A 19,665-nucleotide genomic window follows, 5' to 3' on the forward strand; every position below is an offset into this window, starting at 1 on the left:
TCCTCGTAGTCTGATTTTCACAGTGGCTGGTGCTCTAACAGATATGCATAACAAAGGAGGGGGAAAGGTTATAAAACGCAAATTAATCAACTGCTCAGGACTGATAGAAAAAAAATTCTAAGAAATGCAGAAATTGATTTGATTCCTTCAGTCTCACCGAATGCTCGCCTACTGTCTGGGGGGGGGGGAAAAATCAAACACCGTCTCCATTCGTTAGCAAAATCCCCAATTTTTTGTTGTTGGTCTCCAAGACGACTTGTCAGTTTGGCGACTGCTCTCTCTCTTACTTCCCATCTTAAGTTAGATCCATGACAATCTCTTTATTATTTGTTAAATATCATCTTTCCCGTCTGTCAGTTTAAATTAAAAAGAGAGGGACAGACTGTGAATGAAAAAGTCGTTTTGGGGGCCAAAGGACAAGCTAATTAAGTGCTACCCAGTAGGTTTTTGGTGAAGATAGATTCTGTATTTGCAAACCTTTGAGATTTTATTTGGAGAGAGACCCAGAGCGGGCTTCAGTTAAACGTTAATGTTAACTGACCTAGAAGCGCCTGTCCCCAGCCCGGAGCGCTGGCTCAGCAGGCGGCGGAGTGCGGGAGGAACCCTCTTTCCCCTCCCCCTAGTTCCTGGACTCGCAGGGAAGTAAAAGAAAAGGGTAGCTTGCCCGCGTCCAAAATGGCGGCCGGCGCGCTGCGCGTCGGCGCCTGCGCAGGGGTAGCATTCTGTGACACTGACTCCCCTGGAGTGTCCTTCCCCCCCCAGCCTCCAGCACCCACCAAAACCCGGCCCCGACCTAGCCACCTGCGCCCGGAAGTGACGTTTCGTGACAGCGGTTCTCCCGCTGCATGATGGGAGAGTGTGTGGAGTGGGCGGGGGGTCTCCGCGGAGGAGGTGGAGGCGGCGGCGGAAGAGGGCGGAGGGTAGTGGAATGGGGGTCCCGCGGCAGCGCTGAAAGTCCGGGTGGGCGTCCATGGCGCTGCTTCGCTGACAGGACCGTGAGCAGCCTGCCTTCCGCTCGCACCAGCTCCGCGTCGGAATAGCCGGTCCTTCCCCGGGGAGCCAGTTCCTCCCCGGCCCCTGAGCCATGCCCATCGCGGCCGCCCCGGACGAGCCAGGTAAGCGCCGCCGCTGCGCTCCCCAGCCGCCGGGGGAAGGGTCCGGGGACCCGGCCGGCGCCGGCGGGAGCCTCGCCTGCCCGGGGACACCTGCCAGCCGCGGAGCGCAGGGCTGCGGGGACGCCGCCGGCTGTGCGGGCCTGCGGGCTCCGGCTCGGGCTCTGCCCTCTTCCGCGGCGGGTGCGGGGACGCCGGCGGCGCCCGAGGCGCACGGCCCCCTCCTCGCCAGCCCGGGCACCGGCCGGGGACGCGTGTCCCATCGCCGCGTCCCCGGCCGCCGCCCGCCTGCCCGGCCCGTCGGCTCCACCTGCCCAGACTCGGCGCCGCCGCTCCCTTCGGGAGCTGTTGAGAAGTTTGGGGCTTTGCTAAGGCTTTGCTCGGGCTTCCTCTTTCTCCCTTCCCCCTCCCTCGTGACAGGTGTAAACACTGCCTGCTTCGCCCAGGCCGGAGGCCGGCCACGTTCGGAGTGGGCTGCTTCAAGGGTCTCTGAAGCAAGCGGATTTTGAACCCTCCAACAGGCAGAGGAGACGGCCCCAAAGCTCTTGGCATCCCTTCCTGCGAGGACCTTTTCGGCTCTCTTCTTGCACTCCACAAGAAATAATCTGCGTCTCCTCCCCAGATTAGGTTCGAAAAGTTGGACCATTATTCTTTAAACGCCGGTTTTGGCAGGTGCAGCGTCTTGCTTGGCAGAGGACAGAGTGTAGAGTGGTTGGTGGTAGGTTCCTTTTTTCCATTAGGAAAGTAGTGAGAGTGGCTAGGTTTTTCTCTTGCTGGATAATGCAACTTATGGCTTGATTTCCCACTGAATTGGGGCAGAAGGAAGGACTAACTCATGTCTAAATTTATTTTACTGGAGGTGCAAGGGGAGGCAAAGAAAAAAAGCAGTGGTTCCGTTTCAGAGTTCTCACTCTAAAATAAGAAAAGTAGAACTTTACTTTTCGACTTTTCCTTATCTTCCCTTTCACTGGCAACATTCCTATACTTCCAATTTGGGGTGTGGTTTTTATGGGGTCTCTTTTTTCTTTTCTTTTTTTTTTTTTGGTGGTGGGTATACAGTTTAATCCTTGATGTTATTTAGTTGTTGCTTTTAAATTAACCTTTTAGGCATAAAAATGTATGTTAAACTCTAGGGGAAACAATATTATGTTGATATAATTTGCACAGTTTACTACGTTACATGCTTTGCTGACTTAAATGTTGACTTTTGTAGTAGTCATTTTTAACTCTTTGAGAGGTATATGTATTTAAACAAAGTATGGTAGTCTTCTAAATATTGTCCATGGAGATATTTCACATGAAATAAAAGATACATCCTATGTAAAACATCTATCCCAAGTACTTGTTATATCTAATTCCTGCTTATGTATTAGATATATTAATTGATCTTCAGAACATAGGTATACATTTAAATCTTTAAAAGCTCTTGAAAGAAATTCAGTAGAATTCACATAAAACATAGAACATTTAAATTTCTGGTTTTTGATCAGTTGACCTAGAGACTTATTAAAATGATCCCATAGCCAAGCAAAGATAGTGTCCATATTTGCATTGATAAATTTTGCAGAAGCCAGTTGTCTTTATCTTGTAATCTGTGTGAATTCTATTATAAAATATTTTGAATTTTAATTGTTCTACTTAGAGTTAGTGAAAAGCTAGTTTAAAAAACTAGTGAAATTTGAGTATCAAATAATGCTTTCTATTGTGTGAAATCTGCAGTGCCTCCCTTAACAGTCTGGGAAATCTTTGAATAGCAGCTCATTGAGGGATGATCTCCTTTCTCCCAACTCTGTCCCCCAAAATTCATTAAAGGATACCAGTTAAGTATTGGGGCATTTTAAGCAGTCATAAATTATCTAAATCAAATGTTTATAGTCTCATTTAATGATCCCTACAATTTGTAAGCTGAAAATAAAGACTTTTTTCCTCCTCTCTAGCACTTTCAATTCCTCTATAAGTAGCATGGTGAAACTTCCCAGCCTGAACTTCATGAGTATGTCTAGTTTTTACACAGTTTTGAAAATATCTGTTACTGTGTAGATTATATACATCATTATGTACTCTCTTCTATGATCATATACACACACACCCACTCTCAGGTTCTTTTACAACTTTATATGATAATTATTAACACTGATACAAAGTACTTCCTGTGAGTGACATATTTACTGAATGATTTATATACAGTATATATTAGCTCATTGAATCCTCACAGCATTCCTGTAAACTATTAGCCACAGTTTTCAGAGAGGAAGCTGAGGCACAGAGATGTTAATAACTTTCCTAAGGTGAAACAGCTGGTAAGTGACAGAATATAATATGCTATTTATACAGCTTTAAAACATGAAAAACTATATATTTTCTGGAAATCATAGAATATGTAGTAAAAGTGTGGAAACATGCATGGGAATGGTGAACACCAAATCAGAATAAAAGTCACCCCTGGAGAACTAGCAGGACCTGGAGATTTCCAATTATAACTTTACTGTCATTGAAATAAATCTGAAGCAGATTTGGTACAAATTAAGATTCAGCACAGCTAGGTATTGGGTATTTGATCATATGTTACATTTGCCCCCTAAATTTTTTTTCAAGATTTATTTATTTATTTATACAAGCACTGGGTACAGTCAAAAGCATGGGAGGGTAAGAAAATTCACCAGAGCCAGAGTGGAGAACAGAACAGACAGACTGACGAAATACACTGCTGAGGGGAGCAGCAGGCGGCAGGAGAGGTCTGTGCGCCATGTGGGACCCTTGCCCAGCGGCCGGGGATGGAACCGGAGCTGCAGAGGCTGCAGGCAGCTTCACAACCCAGCGCTCAACCGCTGCGCCACCGGGGAGGCCCTGCCCCTAAATTTTATTCTGCTTGAAATCATATTAAAATAAAAAGTTTAGGTTTTTCCCATGTGAGAGCACATCTAAAGTATCACTCTTTCAGCATTATGTGTTTAAAATGAGGACAGGGCCTCCCCTGGTGGCGCAGCAGTTGAGTGCTGGGCTGCGAAGCTGCCCGCAGCCTCTGCAGCGCCGGTTCCATCCCCTGCCGCTGGCGAGGGTCCCGCATGGCGCGCAGACCTCTCCTGCCGCCCGCTGCTCCCCTCAGCAGTGTATTTCGTCAGTCTGCCTGTTCTGTTCCCCACTCTGGTTCTGGTGAATTCTCTCACCCTCCTTTCGCGCTTCTGACTGTACCCACTGCTTGTATAAATAAATAAATAAATCTTTAAAAAAATGAGGACGGGGAGGAGTTAGTGTTGTTTTGTGTTGCTTTCCTTTTAAAATACAAGGAGGTTCTAACTTTAAAATATGTAAGAATTCTTAGGGGCCTCCCCTGGTGGCGCAGCGGTTGAGCGCTGGGCTGCGAGGCTGCCCGTATCCTCTGCAGCGCCGGTTTGTTCCCCAGCTGCCGGCAAGGGTCCCACAAAAAAATAAAAAATAAAAAAATAAAATATGTAAGAATTCTTGTCCTTCCCAACTAATTGTTGCCAACCATCTCAGTACCCTTGTATCATACTCATAAAATCTATTTCTGGCCTTATGCTAGGATAGGGACTCATGGGTTTGAATTTTGCCTACTCACTGGGAAAGTGAAAGGTCCGAAATTACACAGTGGAAAGGAAGCAGTGAGGTGGAAGTCATTGCTTATTAGATGGGAGGAAATCAAAAGAAAAGAAGAAGAAATTTCACACTCCATCCTATCATTCCTCAGTCATGACCACCCTGATTCCAAATAACTAAAGTAAACCTTGTAAAGATAAATTGCCAATAAATTCAAACTTGTCAGTGTGCTCAAAGCTTAATTTACAAACACTATTTTGGTTAATAGTTTCCAGAGGAAAATTAAGTAGTAAATCAAATTATTTATATAAATACTTGCAATATGTCATAAATGATTTCGTCTAAATATCTGCTGACACCATGGTATTCACTTCCTTTCATTTATACAACAACTATTTATCGATACTTACTATATGTCAGGCCCTGTTCTAAGTGTTGGAGATACTGAAATGAACAAACCAAATTGGCCCTCATAGAGCTTTAGTTTCACGGATGTGTATGTGCATTTGCATGCGTGTTAGTCAAATATAAAGATGGCAGATGATACTCAGTTTCATAGAGGAAAAATAAAGTCAGTTTTGGGGATTAGGAATATGGACATTTTTAGTTTGATCCTGGAGTGGGAGGTTGGTGTTTTATATAGGATGGGCTCAGAGATGGTTTTAGAACCTGAAGAAGGTGAAAAAAGTGAGGGGAAGAAAGGTGGAAGCAAAAGTATGCCCACACTCTACTAGGAAGATAGTAGGTATGGTCAGAGTTAGAGAGCAAGGGCTGTGTTGTAGAGCTTTGTAGAAATTCTAATGACTTTGGCTTTTTACTGTGTGAGATAGGAGGCCATTCTAGGGTTTTGAGTAGAAATGTGACATAATTTGAGCTTTGAAAGGATCTGGCTGGCTGCTATACAGAAAAGAGAACTGTAGAAGTACAAGGGTGGAAACAGGAAGAATCCATTAGGGGGTAGTTACAGTGATATAGCTAAGAGAAAGCAGTGACTTTGAACCAACATAAATATATATAAATATACGTCCTACATTTTAACCAAACTGTGTTATATGACTTACTTCTCCTTGACAGTTACCCCATGCTTTGTCTTCAATGCCTGTCATATTCTGTATCAACTAGATGCTTCCCATTTCAAATTCTTTCTCCTTCTGAAGGCTTTTCCTCATTTTTACCATTCTTTCTGTTCCTAATTGGGATCTTTTTCTTATAGTCTTATAGATCCTTAGTAGTCTTATAGTCTTATAGATCCTCAATTGGGATCTTTTTCTTAATAGTTGTGTTTTACTTCATTTGATGTTTATAATCTATCTTGCAATAATTACTTTTACTATTGTTTTGATTCCCTAATTGTGAGTTTCTTTAAGGCTATGACTCTTTTCTCACTTCTGCCAGTTATATAGACCCTAGCACAGTTTTATATGTAGTAGATGCTCAATAAGAAGTGTTTTTATTTTTTAATTTTTAAAAAGTCTTTTATTACAGACTTGTGTAGGCTACTTTGTTTTAGTCAACCACATTACCATTTCAGAAAATTTTCATCTAAACTTATATTCAAGGCCATATTCAAATTCTTCCCCAGTTATCCCAGATATATACTTTTACAGCTGATTTGCCCAAGTCAGCCTCCACCCCATGTTACATTCTAGCTGAACTCGTGAAAGGATACTTATTGTAGAGAGATTGGAAGATGTGGGAAAGTGTAAAGAGAACTGGTATACATACCCCTTGATGGCAGGAGCCCATCTGTTTTAATGCCTGACACAGAGTAGCACTCAATAAATATTTATTAAAAATAATACAAGAAAAATATATATCACTGTCCATTACATCACAAAGAGATAACTGTTAACATTTTGGTTTTCCTTCAGTTCCCTCATGGCCCCCCCATTTCCTGCCCCACATATGTGAGAGAACCACTTTGCTTACTATTGTATTTTCTCATGTTATTGAATGTTCTTTAAAATATGATTTTTAATGACTGTGTAGAATGCCCTCCCATCAGTTTCAGTTATTTCTGCTATTTACCTTAGATTGCTTGGGTTTTCACTTATCATAAAAAAGCAACTTGGTAAACTAGTTTGTACTTAAATCTTTGACTTTGGTTATTTCCATCAGACTGAGTCTTAGAAGGGGGTTACTAAATCAAGTGGAAGGTCAATTGCTCTCTAAGAGATTATAATAAGATCACTCCTACCATAAATGATTGAGAGTGCTCATCTTCCTGTAATCTCCTCAGATGATTAGTAAATATGTAAATTTTAAATCGTTTATTTTTTTATTTTGGATTTAGACTTTTCAGCAGTATGGAATGGTTGCATAGTTTACAGGTTTTTTTGAAGACTTTAATAAAAATGAGAAGTATCTTTATCTGATAGGAAGTTAAAATTGCTTAATATCATGCTCTTTTAATAATCCCTGGTGGCGCAAGAGGTTAAGACTCAGCACTATGAAGCTATCAGCAGCGAGAAAATTTTAGTATGTTTTGAAGCCTATATGAAGTGAAAGGAGTTAAATAAGTCACTTCTTTTTGACATATGTATAATTGAGTAGATAATCTTACACAATGTTTATGTGATCACTTGCAAACATTTTTTCCTGCAGCAGAAAACTGGGTTTCTCTAGTTCTCAAATGAGCTGAAAACAGTTATGAACAGGTATTGGTATTTTTGCTACATCAATTAAAGGATGGATAAATTATGTAAATGAGTTCCACAATATTGAAATGGTATTTTAAAACCCATTTCTGATTTTTTTTAACAAAGTAACTTAAAATAAAAACTGGGTAACTTCTGCAGTATGATAAAACATATACTTCATACCAAAAATCAGTATCTTAAGGGGAATACTAGATCCATACTGTCACTACTAATAGACTTGGTATTTGGAGGCATTAGCTAGCACAGTAAGATGTAGAATTGGAGAGGAACAGGTCAGACCACCCCAATTTGTTTATCATGTGATTGTGTACTATACAAGGACCAAAAACTTTCATTTATAATAACAGTGCTCACCATTTAGAAAATGAAGTGATGACCTCATTTACATACTCAAAAAAAGTAAAATGCTTAACAATAAACTCAACAAGTATGAAATCCTTGTATTGCTGACAGATTTGATTTTTTTCTTGAATAAAAATAACAGTTCTGGTTTTAGGTAACAGAGGAGATCACTCCTTAGCCACATCTTCTTATTCTTTAAATGTTAATTTAAATGATACTTTTCGAAGCAAGACTTTCAAGAGTAGGATCTTTAATATTTGCGTTCATCTTAATGAAGCAACAGTTTTTTTAAATGGATGTGAGAGTTTCTGCCTCACCCACCCTCCCAATTGGGTGTTTTGTTGTTGTTGCTTTCTTCTTAGCCATTTCTTTTAATTTTGTGGATGTGAAAATAGTAACCTAGAGTATTTGAGACATAATACATATTTCTGCTACAGTGACACTTGGATTTTGAAGCATTAATTTTCTTAAGGCTTTTGCTTAGTAGCTTTTTTCTTTTAAGTAATGAACCTGTCAGTAAGAGATAGTTTAACTCTTTTTTATACTAATTTTTTTTTTTGGCATAGAAGAACTAGGGTGTATGCCAGAGGTTTTGCCAGGTGGGAGGATTTACCAGAGACAGTGGGAAGCAGAGCAGGCAGATTTGCTGAAGTACACTGTTGAAGGAAGCATTGGGCGAGACAGGAGAGGTCTGCTGCACAATGTAGGTAAGCTCCCTGACTATAGCAGTGATAACGCTGAGAATTAACCCTGAGGCCACCAAGGAGGCCCCCAAGTATTTTTTTTTAAAGATTTATTTATTTATTTATACATACAAACACTGGGTACAGTCAGAAGCGTGGGAGGGTGAGAGAATTCACCAGAGCCAGAGCGGGGAGCAGAGCAGGCAGAAGGACCAAAGTACACTGCTGAGGGGAGCAGCGGGCGGCAGGAGAAGTCTGTGCACAGGACCCTCCTCTGGTGGCCGGGGAGCAGCCAGGGATCGAACCGGCGCTGCAGAAGCTGCGGGCAGCTTCGCAACCCAGCCCTCAACCACTGTGCCACCAGGGAGGCCCATCCCCTAAGTATTTTTAATAGCATCTTTATTCCTAAAGAAAAAACCATAACAAGAATGCAGGTATCAGATTGAAATTTTCTCGTACCTGAACTCAAACAATGTTTGAATATTCATTACTTTTTGCTTATAATAAAAAATCACCTCTTACGCCTTCCTTGTTTCAGATTCATTCCTCTATGTTATAATGAGCCAGCAGATGAAATCTAGGCTCACTGGATTTCAGAAGTTTATTTGAAGTGCAATGCAAATGTTACATGTAACTGAAAAGTTCAGAATATAATCAGTTTACCAGTGACTTTGGTTTCTAGAAGTAGAGAAAAATTTGTATTGTTGATGCTGCTTATATATTTATTTCTTAATGTTCAACTACAATGGAAACTGATTAACTTTTATACATTTTCCCCAAGAATTCTATAATATACTTTACTACATCAGTATAACTGAAGCTTCAAAAAGGGATAAAAAGATTGTTTCATGAACTGTCTTGTTAGAAGTAGTAATTAAATATTTCTGAAAGGGAATTCCCCAAATCTAAAACTGCTGAAATAGTTATTACTTAATCTGCTTCAAGGATTATTACAGTAATTCAGATTTTATACTGTTTCACTGATTTGCCTATATCACTGTGTGTAGCAGTGAAGTTTAGAGACACTGTGTCATCCCCAGAGTTATAAAGACCAATAATATTCTTATCCTCTAGAGCTTAACACTGCTTTTCAACTTTAGTTAACCGTCAGATTCATTTTTTTAAATGCAGATATTTAGATTCATCTATTTAAAAAATATATATTAAGGGCCTCCCCGGTGGCGCAGCGGTTGAGCGCTGGGTTGCGAAGCTGCCCGCGGCCTCTGCGGCGCCGGTTCGATCCCCGGCTGCTCCCCGGCCACCGGAGGAGGGTCCCACATGGCATGCAGACCTCTCCTGCCGCCTGCTGCTCCCCTCAGCAGTGTACTTCGGTCCTTCTGCCTGCTCTGCTCTCCGCTCTGGCTCTGGTGAATTCTCTCACCCTCCCGCGCTTCTGACTGTACCCAGTGCATGTATAAACAAAAAAAAAAAAAAAAAAAAAAAAAACAAATAAAGAAAACATGCCTCTATATAAAAAAAAATAAATATATATATATATATTAAGAGAAATATAAAGCTTAACAGGAAAACATCAGTTTATAGTCTACTTGAGGAGGAAAACAAACATTTGATTTACTTTGCTAAATGTGGTAAAGGAGGTAGATATAAAGAATGATTAATTCAGTTAGGCAGCAAACTGACAATGAAAAGAATATTGGCTTTAATGTTAGAGTTCTACTTTGCATATTTTGTGGGACCTTGTGCATATTTCACCATTCTGCATCTGTTCCTTCATCTATAAAGTGGGTGTTTGAAATTAAGTAATATGTGAATAAGCACTTTACATAGTACCTATTAAATAGTAACTTGAGAAATATTGGTAATCAGACTTCTCAGAAAACCTCATAAGAATAGGAAATTAGAAAATAGGGTATACAGGGTCTCCCTGGTGGCTCAGCGGTTGAGCGCTGGGTTGCGAAGCTGCCCGCAGCCTCTGCGATGCCGGTTTGATCCCCGGCTGCTCCCTGGCCACCAGAGGAGGGTCCCACATGGCGCGCAGACCTCTCCTGCCGCCCGCTGCTCCCCTCAGCAGTGTACTTCGGTCCTTCTGCCTGCTCTGCTCCCCGCTCTGGCTCTGGTGAATTCTCTCACCCTCCCGCGCTTCTAACTGTACCCAGTGCATGTATAAACAAAACAAACAAACAAACAAATAAATAAATAAAACATGCCTCTATAAAAAAAAAAAAAGGAAAATAGAGCATACATAACACAATTTAGAGGTAACGGAATTAGTGGTACCTCTGGTAATTTAAGGGTACCAATGGAGGAATCAGGGGGGAGTTTGTCTGACTGGAGCAAAGGGATTATATTTAGCCTTGTCAGCCAAGATAAGAATTTTCAGGTACACTGTAGTAATCCTGGCCAAATATTAGGCCCTGAAATATGGTATTAGTTGTGGAATGTTAAAACAAATATAGTAATAAATGTTAAGGATTTAATTTGTGGGGAGGGAGTGGCATTGGAGGAACAATTAGGGATAACAATCAGATTTTTGGATTTAGAGTTGGAAGGTGGATGAAATCTGTCAGAGATAATATAAGGGGGGCCAAGGCCTAAGGAAAACAGGCACTCATGAAGCAAGCAGAAGAAACAGATCTATTGAAGGAGGAGAAAGAAATGACAATATCAGGAGAAAATCAAGAAAGACCATCTTTCAGAAATGTTTTCTCACATGCAAATGTATTTTAGACACTTTTCCCTATTAGTAATAAGACTTTGTCTTTTTTTAGTGGGTGTACTATTCCTTATTGGTATATATTTAAGTGTTTTAGCTGCTTTAAAAAAAAACAACGCAGGGTTAATAATTTTTTAAGATTTATTTATACAAGCAAGAACTGGGGTGTAGGCCAGAGGTGTGTGTGGAGAGGGGATGGGGGGGTGAGAGGATTCACCAGAGACAGAGTGGAGAACAGAACAGGCAGACCTACTGAAAAACACTGCTGAGGGGAGTAGTGGGTGAAACAAGAGAGGTCTGCTGCCCCAAATGGGTTTGCTTATTGATGGGGGGAGGGGGGAGAGGGGGGAGGGGATCAAACGTTGGCCACAGCGGCTGGCCATAACTTTAACCCTTGCACCACCAGGAGGCCCCAGGGTTAATATTTTTTTGTGGAATTATCTTTGCATACTGTTATGAATGCATCTGTAGACTACATTCTTACAAATGGATTTGCGTAGTCAAAAGAATATGCATTAAAATTTTCATATATTACTAGATTGGGGTATATGTGCTAATATACACTCCCACCAGTAGTAGCTTAAAATTTATTCTTTTTAATTTTTTTTAAAAATTTATTTTTATTTATACAAGAGCTGGGGTACAGGCAGGAGTCATGAGAGGGTGAGAGGATTCACCAGAGACAGAGCGGGGCGCAGAACAGGCAGACGGACCGAAGCAGTGGGCAAGACAGGAGAGGTCTGCCTCGCCATGTGGGATTCTCCCTGGCCGGCTGGGAATTAAACCAGCGCTGCCAAGGTTGCGGGCAGCCTCACAGCGCAGCACTCAACCTGCTGCACCACCGAGAAGGCCCTTAAAATTTATTCTTAAAGGGCTTGCTTCCTAGGTTGAGAGTCGTAGGAATTTGAAAAATAGTATTTTAAAATTTATTTTATGAAAAGTTAAAGAGAAAGGGAATGCTTTCATTTTTATCAGATTACTTGGTTCATTCAATAATGTAATTTAAGAATGCATTTTGTCCTTGTTAACGCCAAATCAAGGAGGAATCTTTGATTAAAAAAAAATTCCCTGTTCCCTTTTATAAATGCTGGAAGCAATAATCTGGTTTAGAGAAAGTGACTCTGAAGGAAAGAGAATGATAGTATTATTGTGAGGTAGATTAAACCTTGAACAGAACTGGCACCTGCAAACAGTTCTTGCATTGTTGTTGATGTACTGACATTACCAACACAAATTCTGTGCTAAGACTTTGTACAGAAATATTTTGAAAAAAAATTTTGCTTCTTGTAGCAAACTTTAAGCTATGACTCCATTACTATAAAATGAGTTATTCTTGTAAAACATCGTTGAAGAGTTGTTTTAGAAAATATCCAAAGCAGAAATACTGCAGAAGCTTTAAGTTGCACTTCTTACATAATTTAAAAATTTAAAAATATGAACAAATTTCACAGCTTGGGTTTTTTTTCCCTTAAATTAACTAATGCTGTTCACAGTATATAAATGTAGCAGTCACTATCTCTTTTGGTGATACTGGGGGGAAATTTTTAGTTTCAGTCATTGTCTCTAAATTTTGCAGTAGCCCTTTTCTCGTACTTTTTTGTATTCTGGATTATGATCAATTTCTGGTTCGTAAAATCAATCTAGGAAGTCATGACCAGTTTATAAGAAAAAATGAAACAGAACTAATAATACCAAGAGTACACAGAAAGTAAGGAAATAGTGTACATTTAAAAAATGCATACATTGGGTCATTTTGCAAAATGTATTTTTTCTGTGGATTACAGAGGGGGAAGGTTTGAAAACGTCTGTTTTATATGACAATCTAGCAAATTTCTAACCAAAGATACATGGTACATTGCAAATAATAAATCTTATAGTTTTCTTTTTTTCCCCTTCTTTCCTTTAGCCTTCTACCTCTTAGGAGAAAGTAAAACTTTAAACCAACACCACCACTATTAAAAGGACAACCAACTAGAATTATGTTTGCCATGAGAATTCCTTCCATAGTTTCCATGAAGTTATCAGTACAGGTACACCTGCTGTGGCATTATCTGTATATATCCTTACCCCCTGACACTCAGCCTCATGAACACTCTTTTGGTATGTGTTTATAATTGACTCTTCAGATATACACAGCTTTTATTTTATGATAATTCCTCCCCAAGAATGTCATTTAATGTAATCATGGGTAATTTTTGCCTGTTCTAAAGCCTGGTTCATTTTCTGTTTGCCTTCTGTCACTTTGTATCTCTAGGATATCTTTTTATCAGCTGATGGATGGCTAGGTAACAAATTTAAGTAAAATTAATAGCATTTAGCAAAAAACATAATTTGTGGGATAAATCTGTGGGATAAATCATTATATAAGTCATATATTAAGTACAGACTTAGGAGTTTAAGATTATCTAGGACATGTCTGTTTCCTTTTTCATTAATTCACATAGCTGAATTCTAACTGCATGTGGTTGCAGCTTTGTAACCTTTACTAGATGCTTTTTTCTCTAAAAGGTAAGCTTTCATAGGTAGTGTTTTGTAATATAAACAGTAGCAGGGACAGAGGAAGGACAGCTGCCGAGGGCCTACCAAGGTACACATACATTTGTTACAGACTATGGTCTTTAATTTTGGAAGTCCACAAATTAGATTTTTTTTCCCCCTAGAATACTCTAGCTTTTGAGATTTAATCCATCAGTCTTGACCAGCATGCTAATTTAAAACTTTGCAGCAAGAAATTTCTTTCAAAGCATGTCAGCTATTCATGTCAGTTGATTGCAAAATCTGTGGGAAAAGTTTACATGAAGTACCAAAGAAAGTTGCTGAGAGCAGAGAACAAGAGCAAGGGAAATTAGTTGCACTATCCAGAGTAGCATTAAACTCCAGGGACACCAGTTGATATCTCCACTTTTACTGAGAAACTGCCCCAAATTGAAGAAGATCTTCATCTTAGCTGTTCAGTTAAAAGCACAGATTTTTTTTTTTTCCTTTAGATGTTTCTGTTTCCTAGTCTGCCTTATATAAGTGCTACCCCTCTCAATATATTCTTCAGACTGCTTGGAGCATAAATGATTGGATTTTTTTTTTTTCCTTTCATGTGTATCATTTCAGACCAGCCTCTTTCATATCACAGTTACCTTGGTTGAACATAGGTGGTTTCTAACTTATTTGGTAGAGCACTAAGATACCAGAGATGAGGGTGTAGGAGGCAGCATTTCAAGAATGGTCAGTGGACAGTGTGTACTTATAGAGGTGGTTGCCTCTGGGGATTCCTGGTGGCAGGGGGTCAGGAGTTAAAGGGAAATTAATTTTTGTTATTTACCTTTCTGTTTCTTTTGAATTTTTAGCTAGAAAATTGTGTTACCTATTTTAAGAATAAAAATACACATTTTTAAATTTTAAATAAAATTAAATTGGGGGGGAAAGAGAGGTCAGTAGGAATAATGTATTCAGTTCCTACTGTGAGCCAGGCCTCAAGGAAGCATGATCAGCAACAGAGGCCTTAGCTTGTGCACTTTGTCTTTTAAGCTTAAGTAAAGTAACTTTTGCAAGACAAATAGAATGATAGGATGGAAATCAAATTGTGTTGACTTGAGGTATGAGTGGGGGTTTTGGAAGTAGAGATAGTGAATATACCAGGCCCCTTCAAGAAGTTTGATAGTGAGGAGGAGGAGCGCTGCACAACACGGAAGGGAATTGTTTTGTTTTGCTCTAAAGAGGGAAGAGTCTTGAACCTCAGGCTGAAGAGAAAGCATCCATACTAATGGAGAAAATTGAAGACCCAACCCCTTGACCAAGAAGAAAACAGAGGCTCAGGTTATCTTTAGATAATATTGTGGAGGTAAGCAAGATTTCAGTACAGGGCCATAAAGATCCTATTATTAGATTCTATTTTCATTGTAAAATTTTGAGGATATTGGGGTGGGAAATTAGAGTGGCTAATTAATTCTGCCACCATATAATAAGAGCAGAGAGTTCCAGGGGGAGGGAAATATTTTCAGTAAGCTAATCCATTTATCCTCCCTGCCACTTCTCTTTTGTCACCTTTGTTATCAAGGCGCATACATGTCATTTATTCAATTTCAGATTGAAATATCTTTTGGGAAAAATAACTAATAAACTCTCAAATATTATCAGTTGATATAATGAGTTAAAAGTAAAACAATTTCTGTTTTTGTTTACCTTGTTTAATTTTTACTGCGAAACTATACATCACAAGTAAAATGCCTCATGGATCTGCACAGAAGGTTAAAAGATATCGTAAAAGAAAGGTTCTTTCATAGAATTTGAGAAAACCAACTTCTATAACTCTTGTTGCTGTTTAGCAACATTTATATTAATGTATATGATATTTGTACTTTTGTGAAATCATCCTTATTGACAGGAAGACAGAAAATATGGTTGTCATTTCTGGCAGGCTGGCCTTTTGATTGTGATTAACTTAGGTATAAAGATATGTTGCTGCTTGTTTTCATTGTTTACTACATTTAGTACTATGTACATTTATATTGAAAAAAGAGATTCACTTCTTGGCATTGGTTTTACTTTCTTCATTTTAGCTGGTAAGCATCCTTTTTTCTCCTTCCAAATTACTGTGGAAGTTTTAGAAATCTTTTTCTGAACAACTCAGAAACATGAAGGGGGAATTTTTATAATTCTAATATTTGCTGCCAGTTATTCCTGCGCCATTTTTCAAACATTTAGTTTTGGACTGATGGACCTATCAATAGTTATACTGCTATAAGGGATTATTTAGCCCATTTAAGCTTTTATTTTTCATCTGTAAAATAAGGATGGTAATCCCTACCTCATAGCATATTGTGAAGATTAAATAGTGTGAGATAATTCAAGAATGCTTTTCTCAGAGTATCAACACACAGTAAGCACTGAATAAATACTAAATATTGATATTGATGCAAGCAGAGTTTGAAAGCACATGGGATATACTATTTTTTTGACAAATGTTTTAAGTAACACTGTATATTATTATATGTTGATAATATATTCACATATTACACCATTGATGTCTATGACTTAGGTTTTTGTTTTGAATTGACAAGTTGTACAGATTCATGGAAGTTTGATTAAGTAGACGTAAAGTTTATAGCCCCTACTGAGCTAATATGCTGAGGACAGAGCACTCAAAAAGAGAAAATAAAATGATCATTTTGTAGATTTAAAATGTTGGAGGCATGAAAACTTGTGACCTCACAGCCCTATAATCTGTACATGTATTCAAAAACAAAAAGCTGACTGAAATCCAAATCTTGATAGGACTAAAAAGAAGGGCTCTTCTGTTTTTTAAATGGCATGATGATTCTTTAGCAGTAATGTAAGCTGGACAGATTCATGACAGTACATTTTGATAGTATTTTAAAACTCCCATGAGGCTATTACCGTAAAGACTTGAATAATTCAATCTATTATAAAATCAGCAAAGTTTGTGATGCAAATTGATGTTGTTAATTGTTTATGTAACATTTTTATTCATTTTTCTAAAGAAAATACACAATTTTTCCATTGCTTGCCCTAATGACTTAACTAGTGAGACTAATTCTAATCTCTGACATATTGGGTAAAAGTTAGCAATCTTTACGCGTGTGATTCATTACCTAACTTTGCCTGGTGTAGCTTGTACTATTTAAATCAATAGCATGACATCAGCTAGACAAATCTGCAAGGGAAGGATGCCTTCCCAAATTCTCTTATCTCTTTTGCTCTCAGTATTTTTAGGATACCCCATTTACTACATTCAATCATGAAAGCCTCATGTCTATTTGTGTATACTATGGCGCGAATCTTTCCTATATACCCCCCCATTACATGTTTACTGCTCTCTTGACAGGTCTTGGAAGAAGCAGTTATAAAACTGGCAAGTTTAACGCGCACGCGCGCTTGTTCAGGTTATAAAGAACTTGGATTGATTGAGACTCCTTGTGGTGTGGAGTAAGTAGTTTATTAAGAAGGATCAAGAGGGCCTCCCCGGTGGTGCAGTGGTTGAGCGTGGGGTTGCGAAGCTGCCCCCAGCCTTTGCAGCACCAGTTTGATCCCTGGCTGCTCCTGGCCACCGGAGGAGGGTCCCACATGGCTCGCAGACCTCTCCAGCTGCCCGCTGCTCCCCTCAGGAGTATACCTCGGTCATTCTGCCTGCTCTGCTCCCCGCTCTGGCTCTGGTGAATTCTCTTACCCTCCCGCGCTTCTGACTGTAGCCAGTGCTTGTATAAATAAATAAATAAATCTTTAAAATTAAATAAATAAATAAGTCTTTAAAAAAAAAAGAAGGATCAAGAAACATTTATCGAGGTTGCCATGTGCCAGGCACAGTATTAAAGCAGCTCTTGTATCCCAATTTCTTTTTTCTGTTAAGTAGGAATAGTTATTTAAATTTGTGTAAGTCAGACTTAATATGTAAATTCATTATCAAATAATATTTGAGTTAACAAATAACATTTAACAGGGGGACCTCCCTCCTAGCATAAGGGTCAAGTCTCAGGTCCATCACACTATCACTGCTGTGGCCTGAGTTCTATCCCCAGCCAGGGAATTAACTACACAGCACAGCAGACCTCTCCTCTCTCACCAGCTGCTCCACTTAGCAGTGTATTTCAGTAGATACACCTGTTCTGCTCCCCACTGTCTCTGGTGAATTCGTTCCCCCCACCTCCCACTTTGCACCTCTGGCCTACACCCCAGTTTTTATATGCATAAATAAATAATCTTTAAAAATACATATATAACACTTAACACATTTCACTGAGCTGGCCTGGGCACAGGAATTTTCTAGAAAACTTTGGGCCCCCTTCACACAGGTTGGCATTTTTGACTGCAGCTTTGGAGCAGGAGCATTGTCTTAGGTTCCCCAAGGGTGACTTGGGCCAACACCAAGACCTACAAGAGGACAATGTACAACCCAGGTTCTTCCCATTAATAGGTGACAGTTTTAGAAAAATGGAAATATCTGTAGCCTGAGACTGTAGTAGAGCTTTAACACCTAGGAGAAAGAGTATCTTGCCAAAGTATGACAGAAAGAAAAGAAACTACTTTTGTGTTGTTGGTTTGGTTACAAAGTTCCTGATTCAGATCTTTGTATTTGCCTTAATGTGGAGTTTCAAATAGTCCTTGAACCAGTAAAATACTCCTTTTTTCAAACAATGAAAAGTTTTAGAAAAAAGCAGTGTTAACCACAACAGATTCTAGTAGAAAGAAACATTACAGATAGTTCTTTAAAAACAAAATATTATGGGAATAGTATTGTATTCTAAAAGATAGTTTGACAGTTTTTCACAAACTACACATGTACTTACCATGGGGCCCAATAATTACACTCTTGGCCATTTATCCCAGATAAATGAGAATTTCTGTTCACACAAAAACCTATACACAAATGTTCTTTATTATACATGTTGTTATTATATGTCCTGTTAATGTGTTGTATATAAATTATTTATAATATTAAAATACTATAAGCAACCTAAACGTCCTTCCTTTGGTGAATGGTTAAACAAACTGGTATATCAATATCATCAAAGGAATAATACTCAGCATTAGAATATTACTCAGCATTGCCAAAATAAGTTCTAGGTGTACTAAAAATGGTTTTTTTAGCCTCTAAAAGTAGAAAAAAATAAAAGTGAATATTTATTAAATCTTAACCTTATATGATAGAAAAATAAAATTATAAATTTGATTAACCTGCAACAACCAGCTGGAACTTAAGGACATTATACTGAGTTTACAAAGTCAGTCTCAAAGGTTATATGCTGTTTGATTTCATTTACATAACACTTGCATTGACAAAACTGTAGAGATGGACAATAGGTTAGAGATGCCCACAGACAGGGATGGGTAAAGAGTGGGGACAGTTTATGCACATTCATAGCAGTTATGTACATTCATAGTTACATGGATCTATATGTGGATAAAATTATGAATTTTTTTATAGCTTGCAAAAATCTGTTGGATTTTGTAGTAAACATTTTCCTCATGTATGTAACTTAGCAACTATGAATTTTAGGAAGTATTCATTGCTTATGAGCTAGATTTGGTTGTTAATCCTTCCTTTACTTTTTTTTTTATTTTTTTTTATTCCCCATACAATTGCACCCCCCTTATTTTGACCCCAATCCCTACTCTCCCCACCCCACCTGCATAGTGTGTCTCTGGTTTATAGTTGCTTGTTGATTTTGATTTTTTCTTTATTATAGTTATTCTTTTTCCTCCTTCCTTTACTTTTAATCTTAGGTCTGTCTTATGGCACTTTTGACTGTTTAGTACAGAGGAACAACAACCCAGCCATACATTCCATTTAAAAACTAAATATTAAAAAAAGAAGATACTATAAATTAGTGGGTTAGAGAGGATTATTCAATAAATGGTTTTATAACTGCTTGGTTGTTTAGAAAAGAAAAAATCACATAGACCTTTACTTTAGGCCATATGCCAAAATAAGTTCTAGGTGTACTAAAAATGTTTTTTTTTTTTTAAAGCCTCTAAAAGGAGAAAAAATAAAAGTGAATATTTATTAAATCTTAACCTTGTATGATAGAAAAATAAAATTATAAATGAAAATATCAATTGTTTTGACTCTTTAAAAACTAACTTGGGAAAATAGTTTGGCAGGTTTTTTTTTTAACATTAAGCAC

General features: G+C 38.7%; 1 protein-coding gene across 7 annotated transcripts in view; it reads left to right on the top strand.

Annotated features, from left to right (window-relative positions):
* The first annotated feature begins 910 nt into the window (after positions 1 to 910).
* Positions 911 to 19,665, top strand: part of AFTPH (aftiphilin) — a 59,716-nt gene continuing 40,961 nt past the window's right edge. For 3 of the 7 annotated variants that reach the window (XM_037527488.1, XM_037527492.2, XM_054701645.1), the window contains exon 1: positions 911 to 1,115. The gene's annotated coding sequence lies outside the window, so the exon portion shown is untranslated. Of the gene's footprint in view, positions 1,116 to 12,912; positions 13,060 to 14,740; positions 14,865 to 16,868; positions 16,970 to 19,665 lie in introns of those variants that run through there. The other 4 variants (XM_054701642.1, XM_054701641.1, XM_054701643.1 and 1 more) reach the window with 4 other exon arrangements.

This window comes from Talpa occidentalis, unplaced genomic scaffold (genome assembly GCF_014898055.3).
Source record: "Talpa occidentalis isolate TD23 unplaced genomic scaffold, MPIMG_talOcc4v2.1 talOcc4.5, whole genome shotgun sequence".
Classification (NCBI taxonomy): Eukaryota; Metazoa; Chordata; class Mammalia; order Eulipotyphla; family Talpidae; genus Talpa; species Talpa occidentalis.